This window comes from Medicago sativa, chromosome 6 (assembly GCF_051527215.1).
Source record: "Medicago sativa cultivar Bolivia chromosome 6, Bolivia_mono, whole genome shotgun sequence".
In the NCBI taxonomy this organism is placed as follows: domain Eukaryota; kingdom Viridiplantae; phylum Streptophyta; class Magnoliopsida; order Fabales; family Fabaceae; genus Medicago; species Medicago sativa.
This window is the reverse complement of record NC_140754.1, coordinates 83,961,224-83,979,662: the sequence shown is the minus strand read 5'-3', so window position 1 is coordinate 83,979,662 and position 18,439 is coordinate 83,961,224. Positions and strand designations below refer to the sequence as shown.

At 35.2% G+C, this 18,439-nt stretch overlaps 2 long non-coding RNA genes across 3 annotated transcripts; both read right to left on the bottom strand.

The window, feature by feature from the left end:
- Positions 1-2,542: 2,542 nt before the first annotated feature.
- On the bottom strand, positions 2,543-4,261 carry LOC146917506 (uncharacterized). Of its 2 annotated transcripts, none has more exons than XR_015015661.1 (3): positions 4,029-4,261; positions 3,821-3,909; positions 2,543-3,218 (listed from the first exon to the last, which is right to left on the bottom strand). It is a non-coding gene; the product is annotated as an uncharacterized LOC146917506 (long non-coding RNA). The 2 variants fall into 2 exon arrangements; XR_015015662.1 differs by having other exon boundaries at positions 2,543-3,137.
- A 4,340-nt stretch (positions 4,262-8,601) lies between these two features.
- LOC146917505 (uncharacterized) lies at positions 8,602-10,768 on the bottom strand. Its single transcript, XR_015015664.1, has 2 exons — positions 10,104-10,768; positions 8,602-8,811 (listed from the first exon to the last, which is right to left on the bottom strand). It is a non-coding gene; the product is annotated as an uncharacterized LOC146917505 (long non-coding RNA).
- Between the last annotated feature and the right edge of the window lie 7,671 nt (positions 10,769-18,439).

Below are 18,439 nucleotides of genomic sequence, written 5' to 3'. Positions count from 1 at the left end.
ATAACACTCTAATGGGGAAACTTTCACCGGCTGTCGGCAAAGTTTGCACTGACTCATCTGACGGTACTTTTGGGGCAAAGCAGCTGAAAACAAATACAAACATAGTTTGTGGAATCTATTTCTGCCAAAACAAATAGACATATTCAATATGAATTCTTCAAGATATATGAATTTCTTCTGCTTGAAGGCAGACTTGTGCCCCGACTATTCCTTGGCCGGTTGAGTATATTCCCCCATGAAATCCAACCTTTTTTCGGAGTTAGCAGGGCCGCTATCATGACACCGTCAACCGAAAAGGATGGGTTGCATGGGGGAATAAATCCAACTGGGTAAAGAATGGTCGGGACTCAACTTGATCTTTATTTGTTATTAGAGACGAAAGCTGCTAATACTGCAATGTGCTCTCAAACCTTTATATAAAAGAAAGCTCCTAATTAATTCGTAAAAGAAAGTGGAAAATTGAAACCGTAAATGCATGTTATTAGGATTGACTAGCTAATATCAAATAAATAGCAACAAATTTTGACCGGGCAACAAGGACGTTTCTTTTTTGAAGGATCAAGGCAACAAGGACATAAAATCGTGCATCATGTAATTTAATAAATAATTTTCCCTAAAAAAAGTAATTATAAATAATTAATAATAACAGTAATATTAATTCTTTAAAATATATAAAAATGCTTATAACATTAAAGAACATTAAAAAACATGGATTGTACACAGTACCATAAGAAATCAAGAGAAATTCTAAGCAATTCAAAATACATGGGACGACTTTGGGTTATAATAACTTATATATAATTACTAATACGGGCTTTATTAGATTTTAGAGGAAATAATATAGAGACTGTTAAAGTTTTATTTTTAACTTTTGAAGGCAAAATAAAATATATTAAGCAAACCGCCAAGTTTTTCTAACACAAAAATTTGTCAGAAAAGGACTTAGAAAATGTTTAAACAATAACAATGCAATACTAGATAAAACACGTAATCAAGTAATTTAATAAATAATTTTCCCTCAAAAAAAGTAATTGAAAAATAATTAATAATAACAGTTATATTAATTCTTTAAAATATATAAAACTGCTTATAACTTTAAAATAATTTGTAACATAAAAAATCCAACATTAAAAAATAATATGGATTGTATGCATGAGTAGAGTAAGAAAATCGAAAAAAATGTAGAAAATGTTTAAACTGTTACAGTGCAATAATAGATAAATAATCACAAACACATAAGGGATTAAACCACAAAACATGTTAGTCGAAAACAAAAGTGGCATATTTTGCCATTGACCAACAAAAAGACTAAAGATTAATTTTGTTAAGTAAATGTTGCTAAGTTTCCTCCTTATGCTGGAAAATTTGAGTTTATTTTTCTTTCCGGATAATCCAAATGCGTGAAAGCAAAATTAGATGCAAAGTTGACCGTATATTCTTTGAAAATCCTCCTAAAAATCCAAATTGAAGTAAATGATATGAGAGTCGCGTTAAAATTACCATTTTAATAACTATCAAATACGAAATTGACGACCTTATTTCTGTTTATTGTTTATATATTGTGCTATATTGTCGTAACTATTGTCCGCGACATCAGGTAGGACATCTGTCCAGCGATTGCCAGAATTTCAAAGATCATACACATTGTCGACGGTATATATTTGTTGTACGAGAAATGATATTTTTACAACAGTTTTGTAAAAATTATTTGAACAACTCTCTATCATAATCTATCCAAAAATGCTTATATGAATACGATAAAGAATAAACAACATGCTTTTCTTATTTTAAGAAAAAAATAAACAAGCAGTATGATATTACTTCAAAAGTAGAATAGAAAAGTCTTAAGTTAACAAATTACAGTTACTAATGAAGGTTTTCCACAAACTTGCCACCATCTATTCTTATGGCACATTTTCGTAATTTTTTAAGCTAAAATTACACTTGTGAACGTAGCGTGTTAACAACGATTTTCTATTTTTCAGGTTTTGTTAAAAATCACCAGAAGCATACAAGTTTATTATAGTAGAACTTGATCACATTTATTATACACTTGCAACGATGTTATTAGATGCATATGATGTAAATGAAGCTTGTGTAGAATTGCTGCAACAAAATTTCTTCAGTGACATATTTGATAATATTTCATATTTGAATATCAAAGACTCTTGTGTATCGCAAACAAAAGAAAGAAAAAGGAAAGATTACGACAATGCACCTGCAGCATCAAGGTATAAAGTGGTCTAGAGTTATCAATATAGAAGACATTAGTTAAAAGGAGGACATGCAGATCTTGTGGAGAAAAAATAAAACAACTTAGCATTCTGGTATTGTAAGCATCATAGCATCATACTAGCATGATTGTATAGTTATAATATTTTGCAGGCAGTTGCTTCTATTCTAGGATATTATATTACAACATTAATTCCATCAGATTTGATCATAGATGAGATTGCTTCTGATTCATACTTGGGAGGGGTGTGTTTTTGTTGAGATGGCTCTGGTTTAACTTTTACTCAAAGTTAACCAAAAACATAAAATATAACACAAGCACTAAATTTAATTTTATATGTTGTCAACCAAAAATATTATCTTTTTCATTTAGTACCATATGTCTAAGTGATATTGAATTATGATATATTTCCTAAAATATCTTCACTTTATCTTTTTTTCTTTCGAAGGTAAAAAACAACTAGAAATCAAGCCTAGACATCAAGCCCCAACAAGTGTTGCCATTGTTCAAAGTGGCTGCATAAATGACAGAAATCAAGCCTAGACATCAAGCCCCAACAAGTGTTGCCATTGTTCAAAGTGGCCGCATAAATGACAGCTCCAGCATCATTCCTAGAAATCAAGCCCCAGCATCATCCTGCACCGCTATTAACTTTAATTTGGTCGTGCCCGCAGCAGGTGCCTCCTGACTGATGTTGTCCGGGACTGGAATCAAGCGTGCAGCAGCAAAATTTGCAATATTAAAATCGTCCACAAAGCCTGCAGCTGATTCGACTAGCAGCAGCAGATTGAAAACATATTTATTGAAGACTATGTCACATTGGATAATGAAGCATCTTTCTTTCTAAGCTCTAAAATAATATCTTATTTTTCTGCAACAACCCCTGCACTAAAAAGACATGAACCTGCCCCAAAAAACAAGAGATAAACTACCTCATAAAGTGTCTTAAACCAAAGCAACCTCTTACAACATTCCGCAGCCACACCTACAAAAAACTGAAACCCGACACAATGGAAACAACCAAAACAATCTCTGCAAAATAATCACAGAAGCGGAAGACTCCACTCAAGCGCACAAGAATCGTTGGCAAAAAAAATGTTCATATAATTTAATTCCTTCAATGTAATTAATTTATTTATTTCTTTGGCAAAATAATCACAGAAGGAATTAATTACATTCCACAGGATTAATTAATTAATTAATACATTTTTTTGTGAAGGAATCAGTTACATTTGCAAACAAACTCACATTACTTGAAAATCAAGGTTAACAGTATTTTATAAACCCTAACACTTGTCTATCGAAACACCTTTTATAAATAACAAAACTGTAAGGGCTCACACAAAATCTAAAGCGAATACATCATAGGGCTTAAGGTAGAAGAGTTTGTATCACATTTATGATAGAAGACTTAGGGTTTAGTTAAGGTAGAAAACTTGGATAAATTCTCTAATCAGAAAGGTTCAACAAAGCCTACAATACACAATTGTTATATAAAATATACAAAAGAAAAGGAAGATAGAACATAACACTATTATACAAGCAGGTAGCAAATGTTTATTTGGCAAAGGAGTAACACTATTATACCAGCAGTTGTTGAAGTTTGCAGTGCCAGAGACCGAACGAAGGGAGAACAAGATAGTAACTCATAAGACTGCACTTATGGGGCAAAGCACCTGCAAAACAAATACAAATTAAATATTAATTCTTCAAGATATATTGAAAAACATAAACTTGATGCATGGTCAAAAAACATTAAACATGAAACATAATATCAAATCAATTAATCTTATACTTTTCTTTTGTTTGAACGCAGACTTTTGACCCGACTATTCGTTGGCCGGTTGAGTATATTCCCCATGAAATCCAACCTTTTTTGAAGTTGACCGGGTGCTATAAAGACAACAAATACTTCTATAGGGGCCGTCAACCCAAAAGGTTGGATTGGATGGGGTATAAATCCAACCCGGCAAAATTCAATATTTGATATGTATTAGTTATTAAAGACCAAATGAAAAGAAGAGAGAAAGCAGCTATTACTACAATGTGTATGTTCTCCCTCGCACTCAGTACCTTATATATACAGACACGTAAAAGAAAGCTCCTACTTAAGTGGAAAATTAAAACTATAAATGCAAGTTAATAGGATTGACTAGGTAATACCAAATAAATAGCAACAAATTTTGACCAGGCAACAAGGACATATAAACGTGCATCAACTAATTAATAAATAATTTTCCCTAAAAATAGTAATCAATAAATAATTAATAATAACAGTGATATTAATTCTTTAAAATATATAAAAATCCTTATAACTTTAAAATAAATTGAAAAATAAAAAAAAAAAACATGGATTGTACACAGTACCATAAGAAAATCAAGAAAAATTCTAAGCCATTCACAATACATGGGACAATTTTGGGTTATAATAACTTATATATAATTCCCAATATATGCTTTATTAGATTTTTGAGGAAATAATATAAGGACTGTTAAAGATATTTGAGGAAATAATATCAAACAGCCAAGTTCTTTGAGCACAAGAAGTGTCGGTAAAACAATTACAACGCAATACCAAATAAATCACATAATCGAAAGAAACATGAAAACAAACTAAGAAACAGCTTCCAAACACATAAGGGGATTAAGCCACAAAAAAATTGGTAGTCGAAGACGAAAGTAGCATATCGTGCTTCCGATCACCAAAAAGACCAAATCTTAATTTTGTTAAGTAAATGTTGCTAAGTTTCCTTCTTATGCCGGAAAATTTGAGTGTTTTTTTTTCTTTCTAAACAATCTAAACGAGTGAAAGCCAAATTAGATGCAAAGCAGAATGTATATTATTTGAAAATCCTCCTAAAAATCCAAATTGAAATATATGATTCGAAAGTCGCGTCACATTTACCGTGTCAATGACTATCCAATACAAAACTGATGACCAAATTCTTCCGGAAAAAAATCATATTTCAGGATTAGATGATCCACATCCTCGTGATTACCACAATCTTCCACACAAAGCTGCACATTAGTCTGAAATACCCCCTCGCGTAAATTGCTACAATTTTGTTTTTAAAATGATCTTTATAGTGTATCAATTTTATTATATTATCTTTCAAAATTGTTTAAATAGATTGTAAGTGTTTTTGTAACGCCCATACTAAACTTATCTAGAATGTTTAGAATGTGTGTTAAATTTAGTACTGGATACATTAAAATTACAATAATAAAAATTTCAACTGAATAAATATATACATCATTGCAAGATCGTACATTTGCTATCTGAATACATGTCTGGAACCGTAATAAATAATCTGAACTATTACGACACGAACATGTGAATCTGATATCTTTCGAGTAAATTCCTTGTTCCACATACTCTTTATAAATTGTCTTAGGTTACTCCTACTTGTTTACCTTTACTGAATTCTTGAAAAATCTCATATGTCTACTAGAATAACACTTTTATCGACTTCGTCAACTTTTATCTTGTCTTGGACGGATATGACCTTTGAGTGATCTTTCATGCTATGTCTGGTCCCAATAAAATTTTATTTCTGAACTATGCCCCAAATAACGAGGTCTTATAATGATAATCGTATCATACTCTATATAAGATCGTCCCTACTCTGAGCAATATCTGACGTCAAGTTTATTTCATTGAGAGTAAGAATTGTTTCAACTTTCTCCGTTAATCAACAAATAAATAGGAAAATGTTTCTTCTGATATCTGTTATATTTTATATGAATAAACTCAACATGGTGCTACCTCAAACATCTGTTGGAAGTACTAACTGACGAGTACAATCCATAAGTCAGATTTAAATACATAGTGTACTAACTGGCTAGTACATTAAATATATAAATCTTATATGAGAATGGTGCACTGACTGGCGGGTACACAATACAAGAGGTAGTAAAACTGATAGCTGAATATATGACATATATCTATAGTCATCCGACTTTACATCATCTATACTAAACTTTCAACATTCCTAAATCAATCAAAATACACCTTGATCGAGTCAGAATAAGTAGAATCTACAATCATGGATTTTCTCTTGAACTCATCTTTTCAAAATATAAATTTCATTCTTGAACAATATTGTTATAACTGTTACTCTAGGGAATGTCTTATCATCTTTTTCTTAATTCCATACTCATAACCTGAACATGTGTAGTCCCATATCGTAGCTCACATAATTTTCTAACTTGTGTGATATCAATCTTTTCTTTACCTCAAAAAATATGGAGTTTAGATTCCTGAACTTCACGACTAAAATTGCATTCAAGCATTTGCATTCATACTCTAAGTAGTATATGTTCCCTCAGATACATGTTAATATACCTGATATTCCATGATAGTATTTCAAACCAAAATAAAATAAAATCTTCAAGATACAACATTCATATTCGTTGCCTCATACATGACTCCTTTTTAACTAATCTGATGCTTCTAAGTCATTCTTCGAAATCACCGCGTCGATTAACCGGGTTATATACTATAGGTGATTCCAATTTCTTATATTTAATAAGGTAGGAACACCTTCATCATACTCTTACCACTTGAACTTTTAATATCTATGAATTATGAGGTTTGGAAAATTGTTTAATTCGTCTCTTAAGATCTCCCATGAATATCTCATTCAAAGTCTTAAACTTTTGCACATTATGTTACTTCTTGCTGATTAATATCTCGCTGCGCTACTCTGATTTATTAGTTCACTTCGCTCAGACGTACTGCTCCAACCATACTGTAAATTTCTCCATCTCATTAATACATGTTATGAACATGGGGCTAACTCTACACTTCTTGCTATTTTGAGCACCGACTTATAATCACTGATGAGTCATTTTCAAATACTGAATTTTTTCTTTAAACATGCACTACATACTTGTTCTCGCAAAGTGTTACTTGAATGATTCTCACATTCATATTATTTATGAACTAAAACATACTTGACAATTCGCGGCTTATTTCCATTCTATTTCATTCGTGTCGTGCTGATAATTATACTTACGAGCTCTCTTGAGATAACTTCGATTCTCAAAATTCATTCTAATCGACCAATTCATTCTTTTAGTTTTTAGAACAATTACGTGTGAGAAAAATCATCAAAAGAAAATATTTGATTCCTTAATACTTTACTTCATTCTTAACACTTTCGCACTAACAACAACCTTCCATATAACGGAACCTTAAAATAAATTCTCAAATTCAAAAATCTTGATTAATCTTTATCACATCAACCTATTGTATTCATGCGTTAATACATTTTTTCCTCTTGATAGAGCTTGACATCATTCGTCCATTAGTTCACTGTACTTTGGCAACTTCTTATTCAGTCTTCATTTTTTTCGATTAAAAGTTACATCTTGTCTCTGACCATTACCGGGATCTCTTTCCACTTTCTGTTATACTTGTATTTCTTAGTTCGAAGAACAACTTAATATCATGATATATGCAAGGGGTCTTATTCAATTTCCTTAGCGTACAATTCTTATTAGTTTAACTTTTCTGCAATTCCTTGCTAATAAAAAATACATCCAAATCGTGCTCTAATCCGTAAGGATCTTTCCACTACTATTTATTCATCCTTCTTGACTCTTATGCTGCATAGCATCTTCACTTTACTGATTCATAAATCGAGCACTTTAGATTTCGGGAGGTGCGACTAATCCAACATAGTTTATCTGACTTACGTTGTCCATTCTTTGCTCACATCGAGGGGGTTTCCTTGTCTGTTCCAAAATGATTTACGTATTCCTTAATTAGTTCGCTTAACAGTTCAAGCATCGAAATCCAACTCGTTTCGGCATTTCAAGTCCTTCACTTCTTACATACTCTACATCCATCGAGAGCTTTTAGATTCCATTAATCATCTGACAATTTTTTTTCATACCTTACATCATACTTCTTATATTGCGACTCTACTTAAGGTTACAATCGTCCCTGAGCCTCTTACTTCTCTTGTATCCATATACGAAGTGCAGTTTAATAATATCAAAGTACTCCGCTTTACTCATAACATTTTCTATCCATTCCTGAGGAATTTCCTTCTTCACAAATCACCAGCCACCTTTTGGCATTAAATACTTCCTTATCAAGATTCGTTATAAAACCTGACTTTCCTTCTTCATGCGCTTCATTCCTCCTAGGTCCTATTCAGCTCTCAGACATTTTTTATAACTGTCATATACTAGTTTGAGTTGATCAGGCTCAGCTAGATACGACATTTAGAATAAATATCCGAAACCCAATTGTCCCACTACATTTTATTGAATTTTAATGACCCAAGGCACAATCTGAATCGACCTGCTCTGATACCAAATTGTAACGCCCATATTAAACTTATCTAGAATGTTTAGAATGTGCGTTAAATTTAGTACTGGATACATTAAAATTACAATAATAAAAATTTCAACTGAATAAATATATACATCATTGCAGGATCGTACATTTGCTATCTGAATACATGTCTGGAACCGTAATAAATAATCTGAACTATTACGACACGAACATGTGAAAATATATCATTCAGCCTCCTGTATTGTCTCCTTGCCACGTACAACCTGCTGATCTGAAATAAAATAAAAGAGATTGGGGTGAGACGGGATGTCTCAGTGAGTTCCACCTATCCTAGGCTATAGGCAATCTCAGGGAACCTAGGATTGCCATCTGTCTCTAAGCTCAACCCGTTCCGGGTTTATATTGTTCTTATCTGCATAACTCAGCGATTTGGGAATAACTACGATCGCTGTCTGAAATACTAATATAATTCTGTTACCAATACTAAAATCATAACCATAATTATAATCATAATGTCTGTCATATTATGTTAGAAATGTTAGCATTGAACAAACAATATTATCTGAATTGATTTTACGGAATAAACCCAGGTGGAGTAACCCCGGAATTTATTCCACTCTGACCGGTAATAATTTCCAACTGGCGGGAACCCAACTGACGGGGATACCGGACTCCTCTGATTATCGTGAGGTCATCCTTACGGATAGTGCCTGTTCCAACTGGCGGGAACCTTTTGTATCCTAACTGGCGATGCTAGCAAAAGCCACGACTTATAAATTATTTAATATTATAAACTGAACTGATTCTCTGATAACTAAGTTAATCCTCAACCCCACTACTGACGGGGAGCTAGAGAGGAATAACTTATCTTAACTGATTTCTTATAATAACAACATTCTTAGTCTAATAATAAAGACGTAGTAATTTCGTCTCTATTCAGGTTCTAGGCATATCGTTGTCATATGTCATTCCTAAAAGGTTATAAAATTTTCTCCATATCCTGATAAATTAAATTCGACTAATTAAGTCGAACTTCCATACTTAGAATTCTTTTCTTTCCAATATATTGGAAATCTACTCATGAATGATTTGTTCCAATGCCTAATTTACTCTAAACATTCTTTTACACAAATAAATATACACTATGGTAGCATATGATCAGAGGATATTCATAATACAATTTCGGCTACATATTCGATAAAAATGAGAATTTAGAGTCTTAGCCAAACCAAACCATCATATCACTTTAAAAGTATAATTTATGTTAGCTAAGAGTCGAAATAAAGTAATAAAATCCAACAATTCTCACTTTCCGGAATGTTAGCCGAAATTGCATATTTATTCATACTCACGTAAAACTTATCATAATAATTTTCCTCTAACTCCTACATTACCATAAGCATATTTATCAACATAAAAACTATTTTAGAGTACACTAGCAAGGGTGTGAACCTTAAATCATAATGTCACTAAATTATGTTCTAATGTACCAAATTATATTCTATTATTCTAAAGGCATTATTTAACAACCCAAAGGGAAGTTTTCTAACTAAAGGAACTCACCATGAAAGTTCTGAGATCTCTCCAAGCTTTCCCTGCTCCATGCTTCTGCACTCAAACCTTTCCCTAAGCCGTAAAACCATTCTTTAAACTAACATGAAAACAATGTCTTCAACTCAAATCCTGCATCAGTCACCATACTTCAAAATCGTCTCCGGACTTCAATACTGAGCCAAAATTCGTGAAACCAGTGCCAAAACGACGGCAATTTCGTTAGCTAACCATAGAAACAAGAACCACCTGTTTCGGAGTTACAGAGAGAAAGTTATTACCATTTTAGTGGAGCTCTGTCCCAAAACCCGTAACCAAAAATCCAGCAGAATTTACTCAACTTCAAACGCACTTTCCGAGTTCATCACTAATCCAAAACACATGAAATTTATAACCAAATCGTAGGGAATTAAATGTAGAATCCAAAAATCCAATAATTACTTGATTATGGATTACACAGCAGTATGCACAAGCCAGTGAAGATCATACGAATTTCGTCTCAAGGTCCTAAATTCAAGTGTAATTACTTATCTAAACATTCACCATTCAAAACACATCAACAATTCATCAAAGTTTCTAAATCACTTTTCTATATTAATTTCCTTCAATTCCAAGTTTCTACTACTAGCCCATTCTCCAAAAACTCAACTTACTAGTAAACTCACCTTGAATGTAATTCATAAGCTCCTTGTGCATCAACTTGTCACTACCATAATCACTCACAACACAATTTTGCATTCCTATAACATTGAAATGAATAATTCAACAAAAGAGACATTAGTGGTAGTAGTGTGGTTTGGCCCCCATAAAGAAAGGAAGAGAGGAAAAGATTGAAGCTTGCCTAGTGATTACTCCATCATGGGTATCTCTAAAAGCTTGCTTACAAGTGATTTCCAATGGATTGGAGTGAAAAAATGAAAGATTGGAAAGAAAGAAAGAAAAAATATGAGAGAGGCGGTTTGCTTTAAGGAGAGGGAAGGATGAATTTTTGTTTGCTAAACACTTGTATTAGCACCACAAGGAACCTATTGGTTGCTTAATTTTGATGATTCCATGAAGAAATGAAAGTTTGTGATGAAGAGGGTGTTATACCCTAATTTTGGACCTAAAAATACCAATCAATTTTCCCTTTCTTGCATTTCAAGTTATTTGAATTGTCACTGATCAACTGCATCTTTCTCTGCATTTTATTTCAATATTGTTTGCAAAATTCACAACAGAAGGGCATTTTAGTCATTTCTTATGTCAAAATCTCTTCCAATCTTTAAAACTTTGTTTGAGTCCTTTCAAGTAGTTTGAATAAGTCTCTGTTTCATTCTATGTCAAAATCCATTTCAAAAATTGCATTTGAAGTCATTTTGAGTCAGTTTTTGCCCCTAGGGGGCATTTTAGTCTTTTCAAGTGTCAAGACTCTGTTCAAATCTTAAAAATTGTCTCTGAGTCTTTCAAGTTGGTTTAAATAAACTTTTGTTTCAATTCTCTGTTAAAAATCATTTTAAAGTTGCATCTGAGTCATTTTTAGTCGTTTTAGCCCCAGGGGCATTTTGGTCATTTCACACGAAATTTCGGCAGAGAGAGGTTACTTTAAAGTACCTCATTTAGGCCATTGGTTCATTTTAGTCCGTTTTGTCAATTTTAGGCGTTTCACTTTACGTTTGTTTCAAATTACATTTTTTTTTTTTAATTCAATTTTATCATTTTTTATTTTTAAAAGTCCCAACATTTCCAAAATTTGCATATAAGTCCTTTTCCTAGTTTAAATTTCACTTTTAAGTTTTTATTATTTTCGAATTTCTGAGTTTTCCTTTTTAAGTCCTTTTTTTGTCCAAAGTTTTGCAAAATAGTCCTCCAACTTTCAAAAATTGCAGAAAGGGTCCCAAGTCCAAATGCAGTCATTTTGTTCGAACCTTAGTCCAAGTCCAGGTGGCAATCTTCTATTCGTCCAGTGGCACACATGGCACCTATAAAGCCCTGCCAACTCAAGTCAAAGTCAGAATTTTCCCAATTACTCAAAGACACATCATCATCAGAGAAACTCTAACAGAATTTCTCTCTCCCAAGTCACCACCGTAACAGAATCCAATCACCACCGTAACAGAATCCAAAACCGCCACAACAGAATCAAAAACCACCGCACAAATTCTCAATTTCGTACCAGTTCCACCAAATTCATCATCGAACATACAGAATCAATATGAATTTCTGGAAAATCAGAACCGAAGCATTAAATTCAACAAAGTTCTTTTGAATTTGGTGCGTTCTCAGAGATTTTCCACGAAAATCATCATCATCGAACTGTTTTCCTTCACTTTCTTGCAATTCAAGTCCGAAGACGATCACAAGAAAATTTGAGGGAGGGAAGAAGAGAAATTGAAGAAGAATCAAACCAGTTCGAAGAAGAAGAAGATTGAATACCGATTTATTTTCGGTTTCAAAGCTTACCAGAGGGATCAAAAGCTCGCAAGGATTCACTTGTCCAAATCTCCAAGTAATTCAGGTAAAAACACAAAGAAACTTTCTCATAATCATCATCGAAGCTTTGTGTTGAAAGATGAACGGTGAATCCAATTGAAAAGCTTAAAAAATTCGAACAAGTCGAAAACTGAAACCCTAAAAATGCAAGATCGTGAAGATTCACCGTTTACCTTTCAATTCAGAATGCAAATTCATCATTAACGAATCAAATTAGGGTTTCAGTTCCAAGAAAGTCCCAAAATCCAAAACGCTTCGAACTTGCGAAGAATTAGGATAGGATCCGTTCGAATCAGTGTAGTTTGAAACGTTTCGATTCAATTTTCCTCAAAAAACATCAAGTTTAAAGTGATTCAAACAACTTCCTTCGAAAAATCTGGATTGAAACGTTTTAAACGGTGTTCTTCAAGAAAACACCAAGTTTAAAATATTTCGAATGGTTTTCTTCAAAAATATCCAGATCGAAGCATTTCTAAACAAAAAATATCCAGATCGAACTATTTCAAACGATTTTCGTCAAAAAGTAGCAAGATCGAAACGTTTCGAACTGATTCCATAGAAAGATGCTTAGATCGAAACGTTTCAAACGGTCTCCTTCAAAAGGCAACAACAACGAAGCATTTCGAACGGATTCTCTTCGAAAAAGTACCAAGATTCAAAAGCGTTTTGACCAGGCTATGTAGGTGTGTGGTTTTGTTTTGTCATATGTGATTTGAATCCATGAGTATGGTAGGAAGAAGATGAATGGCGCCGTTAGGGTTAGGATGAGAGGAAGAGAGAACGAGAGAACGAAAAGAAGAGAGAGGGATTAGGTTTAGAAATGGTTTAGACCGGTCCTTCTTGTTTTTATACAGGTGTGAACCGGATTGGTTCATGTGAACCGGTCTGGTTCACTCCTGGATATTGTATCAGCCGTTGATCTTGCATTCAGATTAGATGTGTGGTCCTGATTTGTTCTTGTTGTGTGTCTATCTGAGCTTATCATGCGCCCTGCATTCCTGGCCTTTGGATTTAGGGTTTCCTAGGAGTTGGATCAATCCAACGCCTCTGAGGCTGTTGGAGGGTCCAAGATCCATCAGGAACCCTGGGCCTGGGTCCTTTTTGCTGGTTTTTTTTTTTTCGTTTTGGCTTATTTCCTGCTAGTTGTACCACTGGACTTTGCTTCCTGCACCTCTTGTGCATCAAAACCTTTTACAAAAAATTCCAAAATATATTTTCATGATTTCTTGATGATTTTTAGGTGTTTTTCTAACATTTTTGCAAAATAAAATTTGATGAAAAAAGACATGTGTAGTAACTCTTGTTACTTGTTTACTTTTCTTAAACTTCTTGAGGAATTTTGCTATAATTTTGATTGTGATACATTTGTGCATAATATAGGTACCTAATATGTGATTGTAAGATGTGTTAGCCACTGTTTGAACCTGATTTTGATACTTGTGTATAGAATTTAGTTAGTTACTTAGCTTACAAGTTAGTTGTGTAGTTAAAAAATGTAAATATGCTTAAAATTTGTTTTAAAATGCCAAGTAAATCATGTTGCCTTAATTCCCATTCCAAGACCTGTTTCTAAACCTTTAAGAATGTATTGGAATGTGAGAATTATAGATCATATGGTTCTTGCATTCTATGAACAAATTTTAGCCATGTTTGCACTCATTTTCTATCCTTTATGTTCTAGTGTTTCTCTTGCTTTATTTCCTTTGATATTGTCATGTGCTACTAACTCCCTTCATTTCATGCTTCATCATTTCATAAGCATCTCCATTTCATCCCATATTCATCCCTATTTTTTCCTTGCAATTTAATTTGTACCAAAGTTAGAATGTAAACACTTAGGAATTGTGTAATATTTTACTTCATGCAATTTTCAATCTCTTGGCAAAGAGGCCATAGAATGTATCTAGGCCAAAGATGTAAAGGACAATGGACTCTAATGATGTACACCGACACAAGCACCTACACATGCACACACATCACTATATAGTTAGAATATGCATGTTTAGATGTATGTTTAGGATTGTATGTTTAGATGTATGTTTAGGCTTTAGACTTAGAAAAAACCAATTTTCCAAAAAATGTGAACAAACATCATTCAAACCATTTTCAAAATAAACCTTGGGGTCCAAAACCCCATTGAATTTTCCTTTTATTTTCTTAATCAAATTTCAATGAAAATAATCAAACTTAGACCACATTTTGCAAATGACTAATTCAACCTCACAATTTCCCAATCTCATGCCCTTGAGGCCTCTTTCTATTCTTCAAATTCCAATTTTCAAACTTAAAATCAACCAACAAAAACAAAAACATTTTTGGAAGAGAACTACGGTGGATTTGATCCCTTAAACGGGTACGTAGGCAAGGAACAAAATTCCTTCAATTCAAATAAAATAAAAATTCAAACACATTCTTCTCCCTCCAATTCTTCACTTAGAATCCCTTTAGGTGTAAATAACATTTCAAAATAGCATTTAAAAATAGAGCGCGCGCGTAGAAATTAAAGACGGTTCCTATAGGTTACTATAGTCGTTATGGGTGCCTAACACCTTCCCGTAGCGAAAACAACTCCCGGACCTCGATTCTCAAGGGTTTTGCTTACTTTTTCCCTTCCCAAGAAAAAATAAGATATCACCGGTTTAAAAGGTTCAAACGTAATCAATGTTTGACACCCGAAAACCAAGATAAAACAGCTGGCGACTTCACTGGGGAGTTTCGAGAGTTACGCCTAGTCTTTATTTCCACGCTTGCGCTTGTATTTTTACTTGTTTCTTTTACTTGCTTTCCTATGTGAATAAATGTTTAATTTCTTGCAAACGTGTGGGGTGAGAATATCAAAAGTCCTGCACCCGGGCTGAGTGAACTTAGGATTTAGGAGGGATATAATCGACAATTCATTCCGGGGGTTGCCTCGTGTTTTGGATTATGCGATCAATCCCACATAGCCGAGGCATTTTAGGGGTGATGTTGTCGGCGCGTGTTGTCGCGTTTAGGCACTTTACTTCTAATTATTCTATGACGCTATGAACCGTAGATAACCAAACCCATCCATGGCCATTTTCTAGGATGTAGTGCGGAGGCTAAACCGAGTGTCGTCTCGAGTTTTAATCGTCACGCGATACTACACTCAAGTTAGACCTTCCACGTATAATCATGGAGCGAGTGTTGTCTCGTGACACCATGAGATACGTCGGAGAGGTTGCAACTTGGGAACCTTTTTAGAACCCGGTTACTATTTCCTAAAGCCTTAGTTTCACCGGACACCGTGTCCACCCATGACTCCTCGACTTTGAACTTCAACCCACCATGTTTTCTCCGAACTTGAACATAATCATGCATTCATGCATACATGCATACATGCATAAATCTTTTGTCATGCATTGTTATCGAAGGGCTTAGACAAGTTGAATTTGTAAACATTGTAGGGATGAAGATGACTAAGTCCTACAAATTCAAGGAAGTGGATTTGGCTAGTTTGAGAGATTTGGCACTCAAGATTGAGGATCCGACTGGTTTCCGACGTCGTTACGGGGCTTTACTTCCTATTCTCCATACTAATGTGGATGAGAAGCTTGTGCACACTCTAGTGCAATTTTATGATCGGGGGTATCGGTGCTTCACTTTCCCAGACTTTCAGTTGGTGCCTACTCTAGAGGCTTATTCTTCCTTGATGGGTTTATCTATTGCTAAGGGGATACCTTTCTCAGGACCTGAAAATCCTCCTACTCCATTGGTTATTGCTAAAGATCTCTATCTCAAGACCACCGATGTCTCCAAGAATCTTATCACTAAGGCACGCATCCGAGGGTTCACTTCAGAGTATCTTCTTGGGAAAGCCAACCTCAATACCACTTGTCAGGACACTCTTGAGGCTATTCTTGCACTTCTCATCTATGGGCTTATTCTCTTTCCGAATCTTGATGGCTTCGTGGACATGAATGCTATTATGATCTTCCACTCCAAGAATCCGGTTCCTACTTTGCTAGCTGACACATACCATGCCATTCACGATCGTTCCGACAAAGGTCGTGGATACATTCTTTGTTGTGTGCCTCTCCTCTATAGGTGGTTTATTTCGCACCTTCCGCAGTCTTTCCACGACAATCCGAGGAATTGGTCTATTTCACAGAGGATTATGGCTCTCACTCCTAATGAAGTGGTTTGGCTCACTCCCGCTTCTAGGGTTAAGGAAATTATCTTTGGCGGTGGAAAGTTTCTTAATGTACCTCTTCTTGGTACCCGGGGTGGAATTAACTATAACCCGGAGCTTGCTTTGCGACAATTTGGTTTCCCGATGAAAGATAAGCCCATCAATCTGGCTACAGCTCCTTACTTCTTTCACTACTCCAGTGCTCCCACCGGCATAAAAGAGGATTTCATGGATGCTTGGTCCAAGCTTCGGAAGAAAGAGGTGAAGCATATGGGTGTAAGGTCCGGTATTGCTCATGAGGCCTATACACAGTGGGTGATAAACCAAGCTGAGGAGATTGGTATGCCTTACCCCTCTATGAGATATGTGTCTGCATCTGTTCCTACCATGCCTTTGCCTCTACTCCCACCTACCCAGGAGATGTATCAGGAGCATCTAGCTATGGAGAGTCGGGAGAAGCATCAGTGGAGAGCTAGATACTATGAGGCTGAGAACTTGATCATGACTTTGGATGGAAAGGATGAGCAGCAGACTCATGAGGTCTTGACACTGAAGAAAGAGCTAGCTAAGGCTAAGAGAGAGATTGAAGAGAAGGATATGTTGCTTATGAGAGACTCTAAGAGGGCTAGGGGTGCCCGTGACTTCTATGCACGATACTGCGACTATGAGTCTGAGTCTGAGGACGACGCTTCCACTTCCTATGCTTGAGGATTCCCATTTCCTGTTGTTATTTCCATTTGTTTATGTCGGAATTGTCTTGTAAAACTATATGTTGATTGTTTGTTTCTCGTTTATGTCAACTGTTGTTTAGTAATGTTTACAAGTTTCTAATTTGTCTAAAACCCTTCGATAACGCAAAAAAGAGTCTTTTGCATATGCATTAACACATTTCATGCATCATACGCATTCATTGGTCACAAAAAACTTCTCTCGTGCTCATTGCCTCCTGGTTTTGTCCGCCGCAGTCTGAAAAGTGGCTCGTGTTCGCAAGGTCTACCAACCAGATAGAATTCATCAGACAAGATTTCACAAGAGAAGGATGATGGCTAATTTTGAAGAAGAAAATGCTCAGCTCCGTGCCGAATTGGCTGCTATGAAAGAAGATTTGGCTAAGGCTCATGACGCTATGTCCGCTATGATGGCTGCACAGGAACAACCAGCCACTTCTGTTCCAGTTACTGCTGAGGTGATTCCCTCTATCCCTCTGTCTACTGTGGCTACTGATGCTCGGTTTGTTATGCCCAACGGCCGTCCTTATGGACTCCCACCTTTCTATTCTCCTAATACTGCTGCTGGTGTCTCTGGTTTTGCTGGTCAAGGACAGATTCCTGTGTCTACTGCTATGCCCCAGGTGACTACTGTTGTTACCGACCCTATTGTACACACTGTGCAACAGGTGATTGATGTTGACACTCCGCGGGGACAAGATCCCGCAATGGAAGCTATGAAGAGACAGTTAAGGGAGTTGGCTGGAGAACTCCGTGAGGTCAAGGCTAGCCGAGGAAACAATGGTGCTCCTGCTAAAGCTCGTGATCTATGCTTGGTATCCCGATTTGAGGTTCCTAAGAAATTCAAAGAGCCAGAATTTGACAAGTACAATGGGACTTCTTGTCCACACAACCATGTCATCCGGTACGTCCGAAAGATGGCTAACTATGCAGACAATGATGCACTAATGATCCATTGCTTCCAGAGTAGTTTGACAGATGATGCAGCAGATTGGTAC